Genomic DNA, 18,966 nt, shown 5'->3' on the forward strand with positions numbered 1-18,966 from the left:
TCTACAGAAACAGATGGGTAATAGCATAATGCTGAAATCATGCTCTACATAATATGGACCTAGTGATTGCAGACCTGATTGCTTGCCATATGGTTGCTGAAGGGTTGAAGAGAAAATGGGATGATAAGCAAACCCTTAAAAGCAACATTTTTATTGAATGGCCATTACATTAAAACTCAAACTCTGCAAATGAAGGCAAGAACTGTGGTGAATAATGATGAAATAACAAAACAATAAAAGAAGAAACACAATAGCATGTATTTGTTTGCAGTATGCAAAATAATACTCCTCATTTTTTTGGTGTCATTCTGCCTTGTGTTATGAGCATTTGGTGGAAAGTTGGTGGGACATTGCTGCCTGCAGGGCACAAATACAGTATCGTGGAGCACTGCAGTATTCACTAGGTCAGACAGGAAAAGAAAATAATCACTCGTCTCAAAGGAAAAGCTTCTGAGTTAAATGCTAACTAAAATATGCAACTTGAATACATGAGCCACATTACTGTGAGGCTGGTGGGATGCCTTCATGAGACTTGCTTTTCCAAAGCACACTTCTACACCTATTTCCTCTCTCTCCTCAAAAAAAAAAACTTGCTTTTATCACTGATTTTTTTTTCCTTGGTAGATTCTTGTAACTGGTGAATAGCCTGAGGGTTTTTTATTGACATTTGTCAGTTAGTCGCTGAGTGTGGGCAGAGGAAATGCAAAGAGTAAGTGATGTGCAAGTCCTCACTTCTAACATGTACTTATCTACAAGAGGCTTCTTTGTAGGAAGGAGGTTCCATGTAGCACTCAGCAGTGCCACCACACCATCATGGATATGCCTGTTCCTGTGCACAGGGGAAATGACTGACAGTGTGACAGGGCAAGGCTTTGAACCATGAAAATTCTCTGGCTTTGGGCTTTTCTTACACATTTGGAGGGTGGGCCCAGTGTGGTCTCTTTTGAGACAGTAATGGTTTGCTCAGTTATTGCGGTAAGAGGTACCCAGTTGGTAAAAGCCAGACATTCAGCTCAGTTTAGAGATTGCAAAGGTTTCAAGTCACATAACATGAGCCACTTGAATCAGGCTGGACTTGCCTCCTTTAGAGACTCAGTCGTGCATGAACATACAGGTGGCTGATGGCTCAATTCAGAGTGGACCTCAGTGGCTTTGTAGTCAGAAAGGATCATTTTGTTCTTAACTTTTCCAAAGCCTGTCCAGTCCCTAGTGCTCAAAGTGTGTAGAAAGGGATGGGGAAGCAGTTCCCAGCTTTTTTGGCAGGTGCAATCTGTGTCCTGCTGTGTGGCCAAACTCCTCACATGTGGGGACTGCGCCAGGCAAGTCCCCGGACACTTGTCCTCTCTCCACCATGCTGCTGAAGAGCTTCCAAGATCCAGACACGGTAATATAGCTATCTCTGATTAATCATCACTCCTAAATACAGACTTTCTTGGCTTGACAAGCTTGTCTGATGCATCCCATAAATCACAATTTGTTTGACTGCGAGAATGGAAAGTATTTATTTGAACCATTACTTTCAAAAAGGAATCTGCCATGTATGTGAACCTCCGGATCATCCTCAGGCTTCTCACAGGCTGCCCACCTCACTTGTATTTCACTCAGAGACCTAAGGACATGTGACAAGCAGCATATCCCAGTATTTAAGACATTTTAAGTATGGCGAAACCGATTTTCATATGATGAGAAGAGATTTCCTGCAGCCTATAAAATTGATTCTCATCCCTCTTGACTCATGACATGCCGTCTGTGTGGCAGAAGAAGTTTTGCATAACTTTTAAGAGCCCCTGCTGACCTACTTAACAGGCATCCACTGCTACATAATGTATTTAGGTCAAGTATTGTGTTTGAGCTTATCATCAATCTTGTAATAGTCCAGCTCACTGTGAGAGCCACAGGTATATGATTGATGCAAACATTCCATAGGGTAGAGAATATTCTTGTCATTTTCTTAAAGGGAGGCCTAGCGTTAGGGTGTTGCTATTTTTGTTGGAGAAGAAACAAGGATTGCCAATCACAAGCCCTCCCAGCCTGTGCTGCTGCACCCCTGGTTTTCTCCCTATATTAAGAACACCCAAACCCACCTATAACAAGGGATTTTTACTCTTTTTTTTTTTTACATTATTCATTTAGACTAGACAGTAAACATATAAAATCTATATTTTTATTATTACATGTTACAGACTGTTTCTTACTTCCAAAATAATATACCTGGAAATTTTGTACCAAACCATTTTGTACCCAGTCATTTCTGTCCCTCCCCTGATTGCAGTTGGTGTTTTAGCCATATTTTGGGCAGGCTCTTAAAGCCTGTATTTTAATAAAGTATTGCCAGCACACTTCCTCATCCAGATGATATTAGTGAAGTGCACATTGGTGTGAGCAGTAAATTGTTGCAAAGTTCTGTGACATCTTAATGCTCTGAAAGGATGTGAAAGACAATAACACCACTGAAAAGACCAGAAAAAAGGCCCTTTATAGCTATTGAATAATATATTAGCTTTTAACACTGTATGTACAAGCAAAATGGGCTAAGGTATAAAATCAACAAAATAATTACTTATACCAGACATCATGTATTTTATCAGGATCAGAACTGCATGACCTCAGCCCCTGGTGCAAATGGGGTTTGATTTGGTATTCATTACCTCAAAGAGCTGTAAATACCTGTGGCCCAAGTGGAATCTACCCTGGGGGCTGATGAGATGGTGTCTTATTTGTGTGTAATTTGGAAAGAGTTCCTCTGAAAAAAGCCTCAGTCTGTTGTGTGAATGGACCCGCAGGAATCGTTCCCAGTGCCTAAAATGTGCCAATGAGAGGACCTGTGAGCAGCTCCTAAAACGTGCAGGTGGGTACCTGCATACAAATGCTTCTAAAATTGACATGTACAGTGCTGTGCATCTGAAAATCTATACTGCACTTTTTAGGAGTACATTACAAAGTCTGAACTGAGGGAAGAGTTACATGGCAATGAAATATGCATGAAAAAAGTCCAATTTATACATGGATCCCAAGAGTTTGGTGACTTGTCTCCTTTCCTTCCCTTTCAAATGCTGTGCAAAGTTTATCAGTTTGTATGACAAATTAGTTTGTGCTGTCTCTGTATTCCAAACAGAACTTCCATGATGTTATTTGCTTCTTTTCTCAAATATTTTTGGAGAAAAAAAAGAGTAATGAATGTACTAACACACCTTTCTCACAAAGTAAGAGTCTACAGTCTGAACTCCCTCACTTTGAAGGTCTTAAATGACACCTTAATGTTGCTCTAGTTTGGTTTAATTTGTGATACAGCTGTACTTTTTCTGCAAAACTTATTTCCAGAGTTTTGGCTTGTCATATTCAAAGATTTAAAATGTTGAGCTTAAATTCTGGCTAAATAAAAAAGGAAACAAGTGAAGCGTCTTTTATATATATATATATTTTTTTTTTCTGATACTTAGAAATATGCTTTGTGTCATCCTTCAGGAAAATTATAAGAAATTCAAAATTCAGAAAGAATTTCTGTAATATAATTCAATTTATGTCAGCAGCTGTGGATTCCTTGCCTTGAGTTCACTGATACCAGCCTGAGAAGGAGTGGGCAGAGGTGAAATTCCTTCTGTCAAACATAAAGTCGGGAAAATAGGGAGGCGGTTGTATGCAAAATAGAGACACTTACAGCGTCTGCTTATACACTATTTTTTTTTATACATGCAACAAGAGGAGCACTTCTTACTCGGGATAACATAAATAACCCGGGCACAAAATGTTTGAGGAAGTGCACTTGGAATTACAGCCTCATCTTAGATAAAGTCAGGACTTATGTAAGTGAATCACTTCTCTAAATGCAAACAAATGGGCTCTTTGTTTGGTGGACAGTTGTTTCCCAAGCTGTTGCTGCAGCTCATGTCTGGGTGCAGCTTTGCCTTTTATTTGCTTTTTTCAAGGTAGCTGTGCAGTGAAAGGGAGGAAGGGAGAAGGACAAAGAGGGAAGAATTTCATTCAGATGTTATCTATTATATAAATATAAATAAATATATATAATTATATATATATTTATATTCTATTTCAGATGTTATTCTATAAAGATTGCTGAGTTTCCTCTATTTGGAGCATTAAAAAGCCACAATAGTTGTTTCTTTCCTCCCTTGTAGAAGGTAATACTTACCTGGTGTGGGTCCACTGAGCCAGCTGATGTAAAGGGAAGTGTTCTGAGTGGAACAGCTTCAGAACCTGGTCTTGGATGTTCCAATTCCTGCTGCAGGTGCCTTTGATTTCAAAATGTAAGGGAATAAGTTGTGAGAACATTCTCTAATGTAGGATGGGTGAATGTAGATATTTATCTAGATTTTTGTTACAGCTTTTCACTTTAAAATTCTTAGAAAGTCGGAAATACCTTCTAATCTTTTAGCTTCCTTTTTCCTTTCTATTTAACAATCCAGCAGCACATCCTTTGATCCCTTTCCCCAAACATTTTGAAGCACTTGAAACCATTTCTTGCCATGTTGTTATTTATAGAGATTCACTAAATGAAAAAAGGCTCCTTTTCCCTTGCAGGTATATGCATCATTTATAGTCTGGCTTCATTATATTCTGTACTGTATCAACTCCTGTAGGAGAGTGGTTATGTAATGCTCTTATGTCATTACATTTACATGCATTAAATTCCTGGCAGAATCATATTCAGTGGAACAAAGGGTTCATTAGCAGGACAGAAATGCTTAACTTGGGAAACTGCTGGAAGAAGTGAGACACATTTCCAGTCTGATATTGTTGATATGCAATTATATATTATGTACAGAGTTGATGTGGGATTAGCTAATCCCAGATGACAAGTATAAATGTGATAGAAGTTGTTCATTCAAATATCTTTCTGCAGTGGTAACTTTGCATAGAAGTTATCATGGTTAAATCTGGAATGGCTAGGAGGGGGACTTGCTGCAGTGTGACAGAGCACTGCCGTTCCCACCATATGGGAGCTTTACAGAGGACCAGCACTCATCCACAAACTGCAAATACAGGAAAAAAAAGTTACTCACTGCCACTTATTTACATGTGAAACTGGTGTAGAACAAATTTATGGCCTCGATTGTGTTATGCATTTAAATATGTTCTTTATTCTTCCATCTCTTTTCCCCTGTCAGTGAAGCATTATGGTGGGAGATTCCAGGGAGAGCACCTGGGCACATTCCTTTGCACAATGTCAGGGCTCTGCCTGAGCCAACTTCAGAAATGGATCATTTTAGTTTTGTTGAAATGGCAGTTAAATAGCAGGAATATATCACGAGTTAAAACTTCATTACTGGGGAGCAATAAAAATACATCAAGCCTGGAATATTGTCTAGGAGATCAGATTTCTTGGTTGTGTTGACACTTTAAAGAAATATGTTTATTTAAGGAATAGAAATTCTATATACTGGAATACTACAGTGGTAAATTGCATTCTAGTTAGGCTATCTCTGATGTTCTAATTTTATCAGCCAACAATGGACTGTGTATCCTGTGAAAGTCAGCTAAAAAAAAGGCAAAAAATAATGCTAAGGGCAAAAATCTTTCTTAACCTTTCTGTACTACTTGGCTGGGACTGGTATTGAACAGTGCTTGGAGTCTAAAAACATTTAATTGTATTTGTTAGCACTTTTTCATTGGGTTGCAGCAAGGTATGTTCAGGTGTAGATGTGCTGAAGACAGCACAAAGAAATGTATCTGCTTGTTATTTCCATGAGGATGAGAAGCAGGGGACTCTGGGTTTCATGCAAACCTGGAAACAGGGACGTTTACAAGTCTCCAGACTTTCATGTCTGACAACTTCCCTAAATTTAGATGTTACGGCTGTTTTTGTGGCCTGAAAAGTCCAAGTGAAAAGCACAAGTGTAGATCCCTAAAAAGGGCTACCTGGAAAGCACTGTGATAAATATGTCTAGTTCCTTCCAAAGCTGTGAGGAAGCGATTTTTAACATATTTCACAAAAAAAAAAAAAAAAAAAAAAAAAAAAAAAAAAAAAAACGCTGCTTGTTCTCAGCTTTGCAGATGGTTTCCCAGGTTGACTTGTTGGAATGATAAGGAAGGACAAAGGCTCATTTGGCAGAACAAGAACTCTGTAGTTACTCATGTTGAGAGCATCTGTCTTGCTCATGTACTTGTAGGTTTGGGGCTGAATAGGCTGTGGAGAGTTTCTTCTGGCTTCATTTATGGGGGACATTCTTGGGGGATGATGAGGTGTCTACAGCTCCACTTGTCAGTGCTGAATCACACAGACAGGCTGGCTGCCCTTGCAACTGCTGCAAGACAAACCCAGAAGTTTGAAGGATGAAGTGTGAAGGCCCCAGTAATTTCAATGTGACCACAAGCAGCTTCCATGGAGAACAAGAAAGCACAAAGCTTCCCTTTAAGGGGAACCCTCCCATATTTATTCATTTATATATTTATAGAGGTGTACCATGGCTTGTGCTGAAGTTGTCACAATTTAATAAATCAGTGTGGAATTCTGCAGCAAATAACAAATAGCTTGCTCATAGAGGCCATACTTTTGTCAATGGTCTCAAGTGGTTGAAGGCTGTGTCTTGCATTTGCTTTCACTCTCAAATCTTTGAGAATGCTTTTTGTAGCAGTTTGATAGTCAGGTATCAAGATAGTTTCAAATCAGTATCAAGGATGATGGAGGTATTGAGACTTAGGTCTGCTATCAATTGTCACTATTGACAAACAAGGGTAGGAATTTAAAGTACTTGGCACAACTTCCTACTTTAGTTCTGTGGGGTTGGTTTAAAAATGCTGTCTTTGATGTAAATCAAATGGAGCAAGATTTGCAGTCTGCATAACAAAGCCCAAATGGGTCTGCAAAACTAAGGCACCACATATATTTTCTCTTCCTCCTGGTTCTAAATTCTCTTTAGTTCAGATATTTCCAATGTATTTTCAGTGTTTCAGTATTGCTGCATTAATGATGTGCTCCTGTGGACTAGATGGAAATGATACAATGTAGTTTGCAAAAATATGTGCTTCAAGAAATACAAACACAAAACCAAATAAAAAGGTTGGGTGAAGATGTGCATCCATTCACTGTTTGGCACTGAAATCCTGCATTTCTGTTCAAAGAGATGCATTTCCATTTTGTGGTTTCAAGCACCTACTTGATTTTTCTAGATTCAGTATTTATGCACATCCTGAGGTTCAGACTGGTGAAGTCTGACTCCTATTTTGAGGCAAAAACGGCCAATTGCATTGTGGGAAAGCAGAGAGCTCTTCAAAGGTTTATCAATTAATTCCTTCCATTAAAGGAACAGAGGGAGAAAATGCAAAAATCAAATAAATTCAAATATGCTTAAAAAGACTGATAATAGTCTAAAGGAATGACATTAAAAAGGCAGGAGGAACTTCAGAAGTATATAAGACACTGTTAGCTTTTCCTTTCAGCTTCCAAGCTCCATAGTGATGCTGCAGAGGGTGTTGCAGGAATGTCTTCAATCCATGGCATCCAAAAGGCCTGGAAGATGCACCAGCAGCTTCCCCTTTGCCTCTGGCAACAGGCATTGAATCTGTGTGGCCCTGGTCATAGAGTTCAGTGGGATCAGTGAATTTCTGCAGAGTCTGTGCAGTGGGAACTGCTCCCTCAGGATTGCAGAGGAGCAGGAGCTCATTTCTCTGCAGATGCCACATAGATATTGGTCATGGCATCCATGTCTTCAACCCTGTGATGGGGTGGAAGAGGAGCCGAGTTGGAGATGTGCTTGTGAGGATCTGTCTGTGCCATCCTTTTACTTGACAAGTTTATAGACCCCAAAATATGGTGGAAGATGTACCCACAGAGAAGGGATTTTATTTTTATTCACAGCACAGGGTGGAAAAGGGCTCTATTTGTAGATCTCCTCTGCACATGTAAGGAACAAGTCCTGGGTTTGATTTCATCCAGATTTAGCCTTGAAAGAAGAAAAGCTAAATGTGCAAGATGGCTGAAATTCAGGATATTGAGTGTGTTCAGTGAAAAACTACCTTAAAGTAGCTTTGCTGTCTCCTCACATTGTTTTTTTACTGACAAGAATAAGATAAGAAATTGTAAAAGTGACAAAGGTGTTAGAACAAAAGAAGACAAAAGAAGGTGTTGCTTTTAGGAACTTTGATTTACTCAATCTTGCTTAAAAACATTAAGCTTTTGCTGTACAAGTATACTTTGAAAAAAGGATGTCTTTCTTTCAAGATCTTGAATGAGAAAACATTCAGGTTTGTATCAGGCAGAGCTTACAGATTTTTTTTAGGTGCAAGTTTAAAAACAGACACCTTTTTTAAAAGAGATTTTAGGGTTCTTTCTTTGTAACTTGACAGGATGGTTTGTTCATGTCATAGTCTTTTGATCGCGCAAAAGAAATTGAAATAAAAAATGTCAATGCTTCCACTCTTTTGATCCAGCTCCCTTAAGTATTGCAAGAGGAATATATCAGATTGTATAATTTTTTGACTTTGCTTTATGGGTATAACCTAGAGCCACATTTTTGGCTCTAACCCAGAGGGCTTTGGAGGCTGGACATTTGTGGATCCAACCCAGAGCACTTTGAAGCCATTTCTGCATATTAACAGTGCCATATTTTTTTCCCAACTGGAGAATAATTTCCTAAGTAATTTCTACTGCTGACCACTCTTCACTCTATTTATAAAAGAACTACAATGGGGTTTAGCTTTTTGTTTTTAAATACTGGTAAACCTTGAATTAGAAATATAAACCTGTGACTATGATGGGTTATTCTCTCCTGAATATTTCTGTAAACCCTGATCACAAAAACTGTAGGGAATGTTTTCTGTAGAACTGAAATTTAGCAGAGAAAACAAATTCTGATGTTTGTACAGAGTCTGGGGTTTTTATATATGTGTATAGAAAATAGTGATTCTAAATTTATTTAAATGGATTATTGTTTTACATAAACGATAAGCTGCACTTCAGAGCAACCATTTTCTAGGATTTGTTTTGTATCTCATGAAATAGTTAAAAGCAGCTTAAGCCTTCAATTCAGATTAATCAGGTGCAGGCCCTCAAGATGGAAGATTCTGTCAGGAGTGGTGAATCTGGATTTGTAGTGTGCCCCTTGTGTCTTTCAGGAAGCACAGGTTGAAATCCCCACTGAAGCTGCTGGGAGTTTTGTTTCTGATTTCTGTGGGTTTAGAATTTCACTGTAAGGATTTTTAGGTACTTTTTAAAAATGAAAAGGTGACCTGTTTAATACTGACCCAAATAATTCACTGCACAACTTCTGTCCTCCTCAAATTCCCACTCGCAAGCCCATAAACTGAAAGAAAAACTGCAGGAAAGTAAAAGTCTGGATTTCAAGTGAGAAAGCCACTTGAGATCTCTCCACATCACGCTCTGGCTGGTTATTCCGGGTAGCAGAAGTGGCTGAGCCGGAGCTATTATGATCCACAGCACTTTGTGAGGAGTGGGGAAGCAGAGACAGAAACTGGTGCACTTAGAAAATGCCTTGAGAATGTTCGTGACACAAGTGGCTGCAGCTCCCCAAAGGAACTGGCACCACGGCACACTCAGCGCTGCTGGGCCCTTTGAAAGGGGAGTTAAAAAAATCCACTGTGGGATGCAATGAAGGCACTGATTCTGCCAGTGAGAAAGTAATCCCAGGAATTCGTCAAATTCCTGCCACAGTCACACCCAAACGGATGGCGCTGAGTCTCTTCTTTGGGTTTTGAGCTCTTAATTTCTGGAAAACAAGAAAACTGAATGAAATACATGAAGATCTAGAATTGCAGAACAGGGAAATGAAATTAGTTTGTCACAGGAGATTTTTCTTTTATTGACATCTTTAGTTTGTTTTGATGTCTGTAATTAAATCACTAATTATGTGTTTCTATTGCAGTGGTCATGCTTTTATTACATAATTGCTACAAGTTTTTCTCTCCCCACTAACAATATTTGTTTAACCTTAGTGCATACTATTTACATCCTTCAGAATGGAAAAGCTTAGAAACAGTGTTATTGATTGTTACAATTAACTAAATCAGAAGAGCTCAAAGTTCTTTGCCATAAATTAAATATATTTGTGACACAGGATCAAAGAAAATTAAAGGATGAAGCAATTGCTGTCATTAAACAATAAATATTATTTTTATGCCAATTGATGAAAATAAAGCAGCAACCAAAAAAGGCAGGAAAACAGAGGAATTTTAAAAGGAGGGGAGAAAAGTTTAGCCTAGGGTAAAAACATCATTTAAAAAATAATTTTTACTGTGATCCTTTGAGCTTCATTCTGTGTTGTCTCACAAAGCATCTGATTAGGTGAGATGCAATTCAGTCACCTTCTCTTTTTTTTTTCCCTTTTGAGTTTAGGCATAATTTTTGTCAGTATATTTCAATGTATTCATTAATTTTTCTCATTTGTTTATTTTATGCAAACCATAAGAGACATTTTTTCCTCAGTGAAGATTGCCTCTTTATTTTATTTTGAAATATTTGTATATTTATTTCATTAAATGAGATAATGCTTTTTCTTATTAACATAATTTCCAGTACATTAAACATATTTCTCCACAGACAGAAGAGAGGAATCAGATTAAATGACAGTTAAATCACTTGCAGCAATTTCAACTGTTAAAAGAAATAAGTGTCTCTGTTTTCTTTGTGATCACGAGATGTGCTGTAAAGGGAAATGAAATACTAAAGAAAGGAGGGAAAACATAAAGAAATAATGACTGACTTATTGCAGTAATACCACTGAGAGAAGAAAAACTCACTACAAATAAAAGGAAAAATAATATAGTGGTTTTGAAAGTTACCAAAATTCATTTCTTATTGATGAGATCAGTGTGAGCCTTATACTGAGTAAACTGAGGAGGGGAAAAAAATAGCAAATCACACCCAAAGCCAGACAATACCATAAACTGTGGGCAATGAAAGATGGAATAAATACCGTGCATTTGGAGGGCTGTTACTCTAAATGCCTCTAATTTTTAAATAATTTATATTTCATCACATTTAGGGAGGAGAGGAAAGAAGAAATTATCTCCTGGTGAGCAAACCATGCCCCTCTGCTGCTGTGTTCAGGGCTCTCCAAATGTCCAGGTGTCCATCCTGCAACTCCCTCCCCTTTTCTTGGCAGATGTGGGGCCACAGGAAGGAGAAAAGCATCTTTTATTACCTCTTTTAATAAGATCTTCCAGAATTATTATTATAATATTTTCTCTCTTAATTATATTTTTTTATTATTGTAATTTCTAGAGCCTGAACCAGCTGCTTTGAAGAGATCTTGGGACTGAGGTGAGGCATTTCTAAGGTAATGTTGATATTGTTTTGTCCCCAGTCAAGATTTCCTCTGTGCTTTTAGCTGTAAACCAGTTATTTTTCACCAATTTTGTGTGCCTGATTTTTTAGTCATGAGGAAGGACTAGTGCCATAGTTGCCATTTTCCTTATTTTTCTGTTTCCCATCAGTGCACTCTACAGCTTCACTGATTTCACCTTCAAGCTCAAATCAGAGAGGGTATTCTTGAGAAGGGAGACCTGTTCTAAGTCCCTGCTCTATCTCAGAGTTAAATAAAATGATAATTTTTCAAGAATTTAAATGACAGTATTTTTGCTGTTAAATGCTTGATGGGGAAAAGTGGTGCCATGGGGTGCAGTATCCTCCCTTATGTGACGTGGTGCAGGGAGAGAGGTGGAAAATGTCACCTTGTAAGGCTTTTAAGGAATTGTTTCCTGGGGCTGGAGAGCAGGCTCTGCATTCCTGCTTGTGCTGATCTGCTGCACCTAGGCAGGGGATGCTGCAGGGTCATCACCAAAGACTTTTGCACTCTGAGATTGGTGTCCCTTGGATCTCCTTTGGAAGTTTTATTTGCTGTGCCAAGGGGCCTGGTTGGGCAATGGAGGTGGTAATGGAATTTAGCAGTTGAAGAGACTGAAAAATCACAGAGCATGTGAAATGTAATTAAAAAAATAAACCAGGAGCATCTGCCACCATCCTCTGTGGACACCCTGCCAAGCAGAGTCACATCTGTGTCCCTGGAGGGGCACCAGCCCAGCCCTTGCTCACAAATGCTCCAAAGCCTCTGGTGGGCACAGGCCAAGGGTCACTCCAGGTTCTGCCACACGATCCCTGCCCAAGGAAGTTCTGCACAACAGAGAGAGCTGGTAAGTGGAACTCAGTGCACAGAAACATTTCTAATGGTGGTGCTCATACTTACAACCTTCATTACCATATTTTCAGGGGGCATAATAATCATTAACGTGTTTATTGTGCCCTTGTGAGTTGGGGCAGGGACATTATCCTTTTTCACACACATGGAACTGAAACGTAGGCAGCTCGGTGCTTGTGCACTGAGCTCCAGCTTGTGTGGGAGGGTTGCCAGAGATCTGCTCCTGTTTTGTGGCTTTTCCTGCAGGATCCTGACCCTTCTCCATGGCATTAGGTTCTTATACAAGGTGTCTAAATAGGAGATGAGTTGTGCTGGGTTTCCTCTGCAGTCAATAAAGGGAGACTGGGATTTCCAAAAAAAAATTCTGATCTCCTCCCAACTGACTTTGGAGGGTGCCTACAACACCTGTTTGCCTCATTGAAATACATTAAGAGAGACTTTTGCATCTCTCCGCTCTGGACACTCACTAAGGACAAGATTCGGTTCAAAGCCACCATGAAAGAGAACATTTCCCTTTTTGCCTGTACTGAAGAGGCCCAGCACAGTGGTAATTAACTTCTGAAGATCCTTCATGGTGCTTACAAAATGTGACTGCAACTTAGAATGTCACAGGAGGGGCAGAAACAAGCAAATTAAAAGTTAGGTTGATGAGGTGTGAGGTTCAGTGAACAGATGTCCTGCACAGGATTTTGTTGCAATCCAGTCATCCTCTAAATACCTGTGAAATTCTTAGCTCTGTGAACAATTGTCCTTTTTGGTTTCATTGTGAACAATTGTCCTTTATGGTCTCAGAGGTGGAAAGGCAGGATGATCCAAACCTTCTCTGTGTCCATTTTAGACTTGAGTTTTTAGAACAGTGACTAAAAGCTTAGCTAACCATTTTTAAAGAAACTGTTTTAAAATCAGGTAGATGATGAGAGCGATGTCTTTCAGAATTTACCAAGTTTATATTTTGCATATGCCATACCGAGGCTGTTTCTTTTCTTGTGACATCGCAAAAAATGAAATTAGTTTTTGACTGGGAGGGGATGAAGGTGTTCTCAGAATAACATGATTTAGCTTTTGGGAAATATTAAAGCATGACTACGTTGGACCTTTTTATGTTAGATAACAGCAGTTTTTCCATTCCGCACTAAATACTCCTTTCAGATTTCTCATCTTGCATGATATTGCCTATTTCATGCCTCCAACAAAGTGGCTGAAACAAGCTCTTTCCCCAAACTCAAGATATTTGTGGATAAAGGATTATTACCTGTGGTATTTTTTAAGCAATGAATAAATTACAGCATTGTTTAGGCAGATGCAGACAAGGTATTGGGTTTCTTGTCTGATGCCACAGCAAGGCTTTGTGTCAGAGTTCAGAGCATTGTGCTTGGATCAGTACGTTTAGGATCTAATAGGTCTGGAATATACACTGGAATATTTTCTTATTCTGTTTTTCATATAGTATTTTGGCTGAATGTCCTCTTCCATTGTCACATGGCAATATTTTAAAATGAGTGAGCAAATTCTCTTATTTAGAAGGGTACTCAAATTCATCAGTATCTTGCTGTTCTGGACGTGCATGGTGGTACTGCTGTTCCATGCTCCTGGGCTTTGGCAATAATGCACCTGCCTTTCTTGGAGAAGGGAGAGCACACCAGGCTCATGGGAACACTTCAATGCAGAAGGGTGCCTTGGGAACTGTGCTTCTGACAGCATTGGAGAAAGCAGAGTGAGACTTTACTCTTGGGTTTGGTGGCTGGTTCTTTGTTTTTATTTGTCACAATAGGAATGGCAAAATGAGAGAGAAAAAAAAAAAAGGTTGATTGCTCTTCAGAGAAGACCTTAGACAACAGAATCTCTCCATTCCAGTGACTCTGGTACATGTATGACTTGATTATTCCTGTCCTGTTGAAATATGAGGCAGCTGGACAATATCTTGACTGAAATACATTGGAAGAATATGGAAATGCAAAGTACAGCTTTTGTGAAAAGCTGTTCCCTTTATCTATACCTACACTTGTTGATTCTTGTGACTGTGATGCAATTGATTATCTCTAAAGATGATTCTCCCTGAGGTGTGAGGACTGTGCCTTTTCCTAATAGATGAGCAGATCTCATCCAGTTTCTTCCAGACTTGAGGCAGCTCAAGGTTAGAATTTTTAACTTTTGTTTTGTTTGGTGTTGGTTTTTTTTTGTTTGTTTGTTTGTTTTTTTTCCAGTGACTGTCAATTCAGTTTTACTTTCCAAAATAAAATTCCAGAAAAATGCTGTAGCATCCTCTGAAGGCATTCAGCCACTCTGTTCCTGAGTGCACCTCACACTTAGTCCAGCTTCCTGAGGACGTGAGGTTCAGCCTGTGGTCTGTCCCTCTTTTCCCTGCAGTGACTTTGGCATTTCTAAACCTGCTTGCAGAGCAGAGCAACATCTCAAAGTCATTATGTTTTATGAGTTGCATAATTACCAGTGTCTGGATATGGGGATGGGGATACCTCAGTGAGGAAAACATGGACAGGGCTCATTTCTCTCTGTTGCCATTTCTCTCTGTTGGCAGCAGTAGTGGGACATACCAGAGCATTCACTGCTGTCCTTTGCACGATGAGGTGCATGAGGTGGTGTGACAGAACAAAACGTGATCATGGCAAACCAAGTTTTAGTAGTTTTCTTGCTTTGTGCAATGGATCACATTTCTTTTTATGGGGATTCAAATGGAAAAAGTGGCTTAGATGGGAAAAAAAAAATCTCTACATTCAGTGTCTCTTGATACTTCCAGCAAATGGGAGCATAATAAAATGATTGTGTTTCTTGAAAAAATTTGGGTTAAATTTAGCTTTGTTTTCTGCTTAAAAGGGGGAGGGGGTGGAGAGATAATAAATGTCATTTGAAAATAGAAGTGTCCTTGGTTTCCTGTTTTCAGTAGGCTTAAGATAATTCATTTGTTCTACTTGTAGTTTGTCAATTGATGCCTCCCTTCCAAAACTGTCTGTGGGTCGCCTTAGCCAGAGTTTCCTACAGTTATTTTTGCACTATTGTTAAACAGAACCATGCAGCATGTTGCTTTTCCAATTTACTGTGTGGGATCTGCACATAGTTTTCCATTGTGGCATATTTGTGTCTTTGTCACTTTTATTGTTTATATGCCAGCATATGGCCAGAAAAAAACAAACTTCTTTCTTCAGTTTTCTTCTTTTGTATTGTTTAGTCCACAGTGCCTTTACAGCAACAATTTGTAAAAATCAAATTCATGGAATGTAATTGGTTTGCTTGAAAAAAAGAAGAAAATGGGGAGAATACATCTCAGGGATTAATGCATGTTTAGGAATGGCTATATTTTCCTACCCAGAGAAATGGCTATATTTTCCTACCCTTTTTTGCACATAGGTCAAAAAAGCCAATGCCTGTTTTTATTTAAACTTCAGTTTGGTCATTTAGGCTCATATATCTCATCATTCCACTTGCACAGACATTAGTGCTTATATCAAGATCTTCTCTAGAGCAAGCATCACCAAAGTCTCCCAGCATGGATTTCAGTGCCTGACAAGGACCAGATGTTTGCATTTGTGGGATATGGAACCCCAAACCCAGCAATTGTTGCTTTATTGCAGTTATCTAAAATTGTCCAGAAATATATGGGGTTTTTAACAGTACTGACAGTGTAGTTATTGTTTTGTTCAATGTTTAGGTTGTAGAAAAGACCATTTTTTATTAATTTCTGTGTGGCATCAATGCTTACATGACACCCTAATAAAGACAAATTCTCGGTTTATCTACTACTAAAAATCAATACAAACTAGGCCATATCCATGAAGTGATCAGCTCTGTCATTCCATAGATTATTGGCACCCACTGGCACATGGTTTGGCTGTAATTTGAGGCAGGAATGTTGCTGTTAGCACGACTCCTGAAAAACAGGAGTTAAATTTTAAAGCAAAATAATCATTCATTTGCAAAACTCTGTTTTCTTGTCAGTGCACTTCCAATGTACCACATATTTTTAGCAGTAACTAAAGACCAGTAACCAGTTTGGAATCCCATACAACAGATGGATCATGATAAATGCACGATGTTGGCTTCTCCTGGATTTTCCATTTGTTGGAAGCTGTTGCACACCACACAACCTACCATGTAAAAGCCTGCTGGAAACAAAATACGAATTTTCTGTAGTTTCTTTGGTTAGTGAAGTATTTTCAAGAATACCAACAGTGATTTGAGGTAAAGAATCCCTGCAGCAATTAGGATTCATTTACTGCTGGAGCACTTTATTAATTACGCGTTTGTAACCACATGGATGGTCACAAAACCATTCACACATGTCTGAATTTCGAGATTTGCAGACAGGAGATTTAACGTAAACATGGAAATGTTAAACTACTCATCTGTAGCCTGCAAAGAAGATAACAAGAAGGATTCTGTTCTTGGTGTGATTTGTGAACAATGCTAAGTAAATATTCATCGTTAATATATAATAACTGTTGCTTTTGGCAGTTCACTTTTCATTTAATTTGATAATGTGTCCAGTAAATGAAGTGGTACAGGCTGCAGTGTTTTACCATCAGAATTGCATATTTTCAATCATTGTTAAATGAAGGCAGCTCAAGGCAAAGCTTTAACCCCCACTAGTTTTGTGTGTGATAAAAAGAGAAGGCGCTATCAATCTTTATTGTCTGTCTCGCTTACTGTAATTGCATTCAATAGTCCACTGATTCTGTTGTCTGTGCTAATGTCAGGAACAGGGAAGAGCCAGATGCTCAGACTTGATCAGATGCATCCAGTGGCCACTTTGATAAGTTGGCAGCAAGGCTCCGGCTTCGATGATAAATTGTGAGTGCTGCAGATTATGAGCAGCTGAACACCAGGAATGTGTGTGGGGAAACTTCTTACCTGCTTGGAATCTGGCATTCCAGTCCCAGCCAAAGGCCAGCTCAGAGGTCATTCCAATGCATCTCGTGCTGGGAAGGTGCCAGGGAGTTATATTCTCATGGACAGCAACATAACAAAAAACCCAAACAGCCTCAGAGTGTTTTGAACATGACATTGAATAGTACCAACACTGTAAAATGTGTTTCAAAATAGTCTCCAGTAGTTATGGTTACATGATTCAACAGGAGAGCTTTGGAATTATGGTATTCCATGCTTGAATCCATCTTAAAAGTTGTACTTCCTAGGCACCTTTTTTCCCCTCTCTAATTTGAAGTAGTGCTTGGAATGTGTTGCAGAGTAGCAGACAATAATGCTTTAGTGCAGTATGAACAGTGATGTATCTTTGTGAGGAAACAACTCCAGTGTAGACAAAGGGGCTATGGAATAAGCTGCTTTCTACAGGTTCTCTGCACCTTTAATGTTCCTCACAGGTTAATTATAATTATTTAAGCACTTCAGTGTGTGTTTCCAGATTGCATGTGCAGCAGGCCTAGGTTTTTTTTGGCACAATTTGATCTTTATTGGGTGCTCAAGGAGAGGACAAGACTATTCTTTTGCTATCACTCCTCTTGGATACTTCAGGCAGGTCCTTTGACTGCTGCAGGTGTGTAGAAGCATCAGCCTCACTCTGTGCAGTGTGGCCATGTGAAAAATAACCTCTGCTAAGGCTCTGATGTGTACATAAAATAATCATTATTTGAGGAAGTTTGGAAAACTAAAATTAGTTCCTTAAATTCAACAGTACCTACTGTTGCCTTTTTTTTTCCCCATTGCATTTTTTTCAAATTAATTAAAGTGCACAGATGTTCAATTAATGCCTAAAAAATCCATGGCTACAGCTGTGAAGCAACGTTGTTGAGATTTAACACATCTAATAATGTTTCTCTCTTTGAAGAAATTCTATTAATGACACTCTGCTAAATAACTTTGCATTGATAAATTAAAGGAAATGTGGAGTAAACTAGAAGGAGATGTCAACTGTCTGTTCCACTTATTTATGAGAATAACAGGGAAGCCCAAAATAAAAGATCTGCTTTTCATTTTCTTATACTAACACGTGGAAGAATGGTTTCTAGGCAAAAATGTATTGATTTAGCTGGAAATTATTGATACCTCTCTTGCAATTCAAGGAGAGGTAACTTGAAAAAGCTGCCATGGAAAAGCCAGCTGCTAACACTAAGCATATTTGGATTGTGAATCCCTTCAGTGCTGCTTTGTAAGGTGGAATAACAGCAGAGTCTTGCATGTGAGTTGTGGTAACTGTTAATACCACAGGGGCTTTTAATTTACATTGTTAAATTCTGGTATAAAACAAAAGAGCTCAGGATTATGCAGGAGATGTGGTGATAACAGCAGAGGTGCTGCTGGACCAGGAGTTGTTTGATGGGTGGTTGTGCTGCTCTGGGAAGGGTATCAGATACAGAATGGTGAAGGTAAGCTGGATAAGAGGACCAAAAATATCTGTGTTCTGTGGGGTGGCCCCAGTTTCTGAACAGAACTGCCTGAGCCACACGAATTTATCTGGTGTGAAGTATAAAATACAGAAGAGGAGTTTAATACTTCTTTGAATTGTCACAGTTTCTCTGCTAGGCCAGCTGTTGTCCAGTGGAGGGCTAGATATCAACCCTCCCAGTGAAGGCACCAGTAATCCTCCTTTTCACTTCAGCACTGAGGATTTTGCCCCTGAGTTATTTTGTTGGTAGTATTTATCTTTCTAAGCATTAATTAATAGCCCAGAAGAGACTGAAGGCATAAGCCAAGTCCTGTGCTCGAGGATGTCACATTCTGTGCTTCTAACACCTGGGCAGTTGATCAGTTTGTATCTTCTGCACACAAATCAAGGCATCTTCTAACAAAGAAAATTACGTGATCAGTAAGATCACGTTCAGTAAAGTGAAACTGGGCTTTGTGCTGATGTTTCCTGTGTTAGGCCAGAATTCCAGCTCCTAAATTAGAG

The 18,966-nt window shown here is 39.0% G+C and overlaps 1 protein-coding gene across 36 annotated transcripts in view; it reads left to right on the forward strand.

The window, feature by feature from the left end:
- Positions 1-18,966, forward strand: part of LOC110469084 (uncharacterized) — a 455,123-nt gene that overhangs the window by 99,445 nt on the left and 336,712 nt on the right. For 28 of the 36 annotated variants that reach the window (XR_014953920.1, XR_014953919.1, XR_014953916.1 and 25 more), the window contains exon 2: positions 11,195-11,233. The exons of 2 other annotated variants lie outside the window; for them this stretch is intronic. The gene's annotated coding sequence lies outside the window, so the exon portion shown is untranslated. Of the gene's footprint in view, positions 1-11,194; positions 11,250-18,966 lie in introns of all 36 variants that reach the window. 6 more of the 36 variants (XR_014953910.1, XR_014953937.1, XR_014953921.1 and 3 more) reach the window with 1 other exon arrangement.

The sequence above is a fragment of the Lonchura striata genome, chromosome 3 (genome assembly GCF_050655825.1).
Source record: "Lonchura striata isolate lonStrDom1 chromosome 3, ASM5065582v1, whole genome shotgun sequence".
NCBI lineage: Eukaryota > Metazoa > Chordata > Aves > Passeriformes > Estrildidae > Lonchura > Lonchura striata.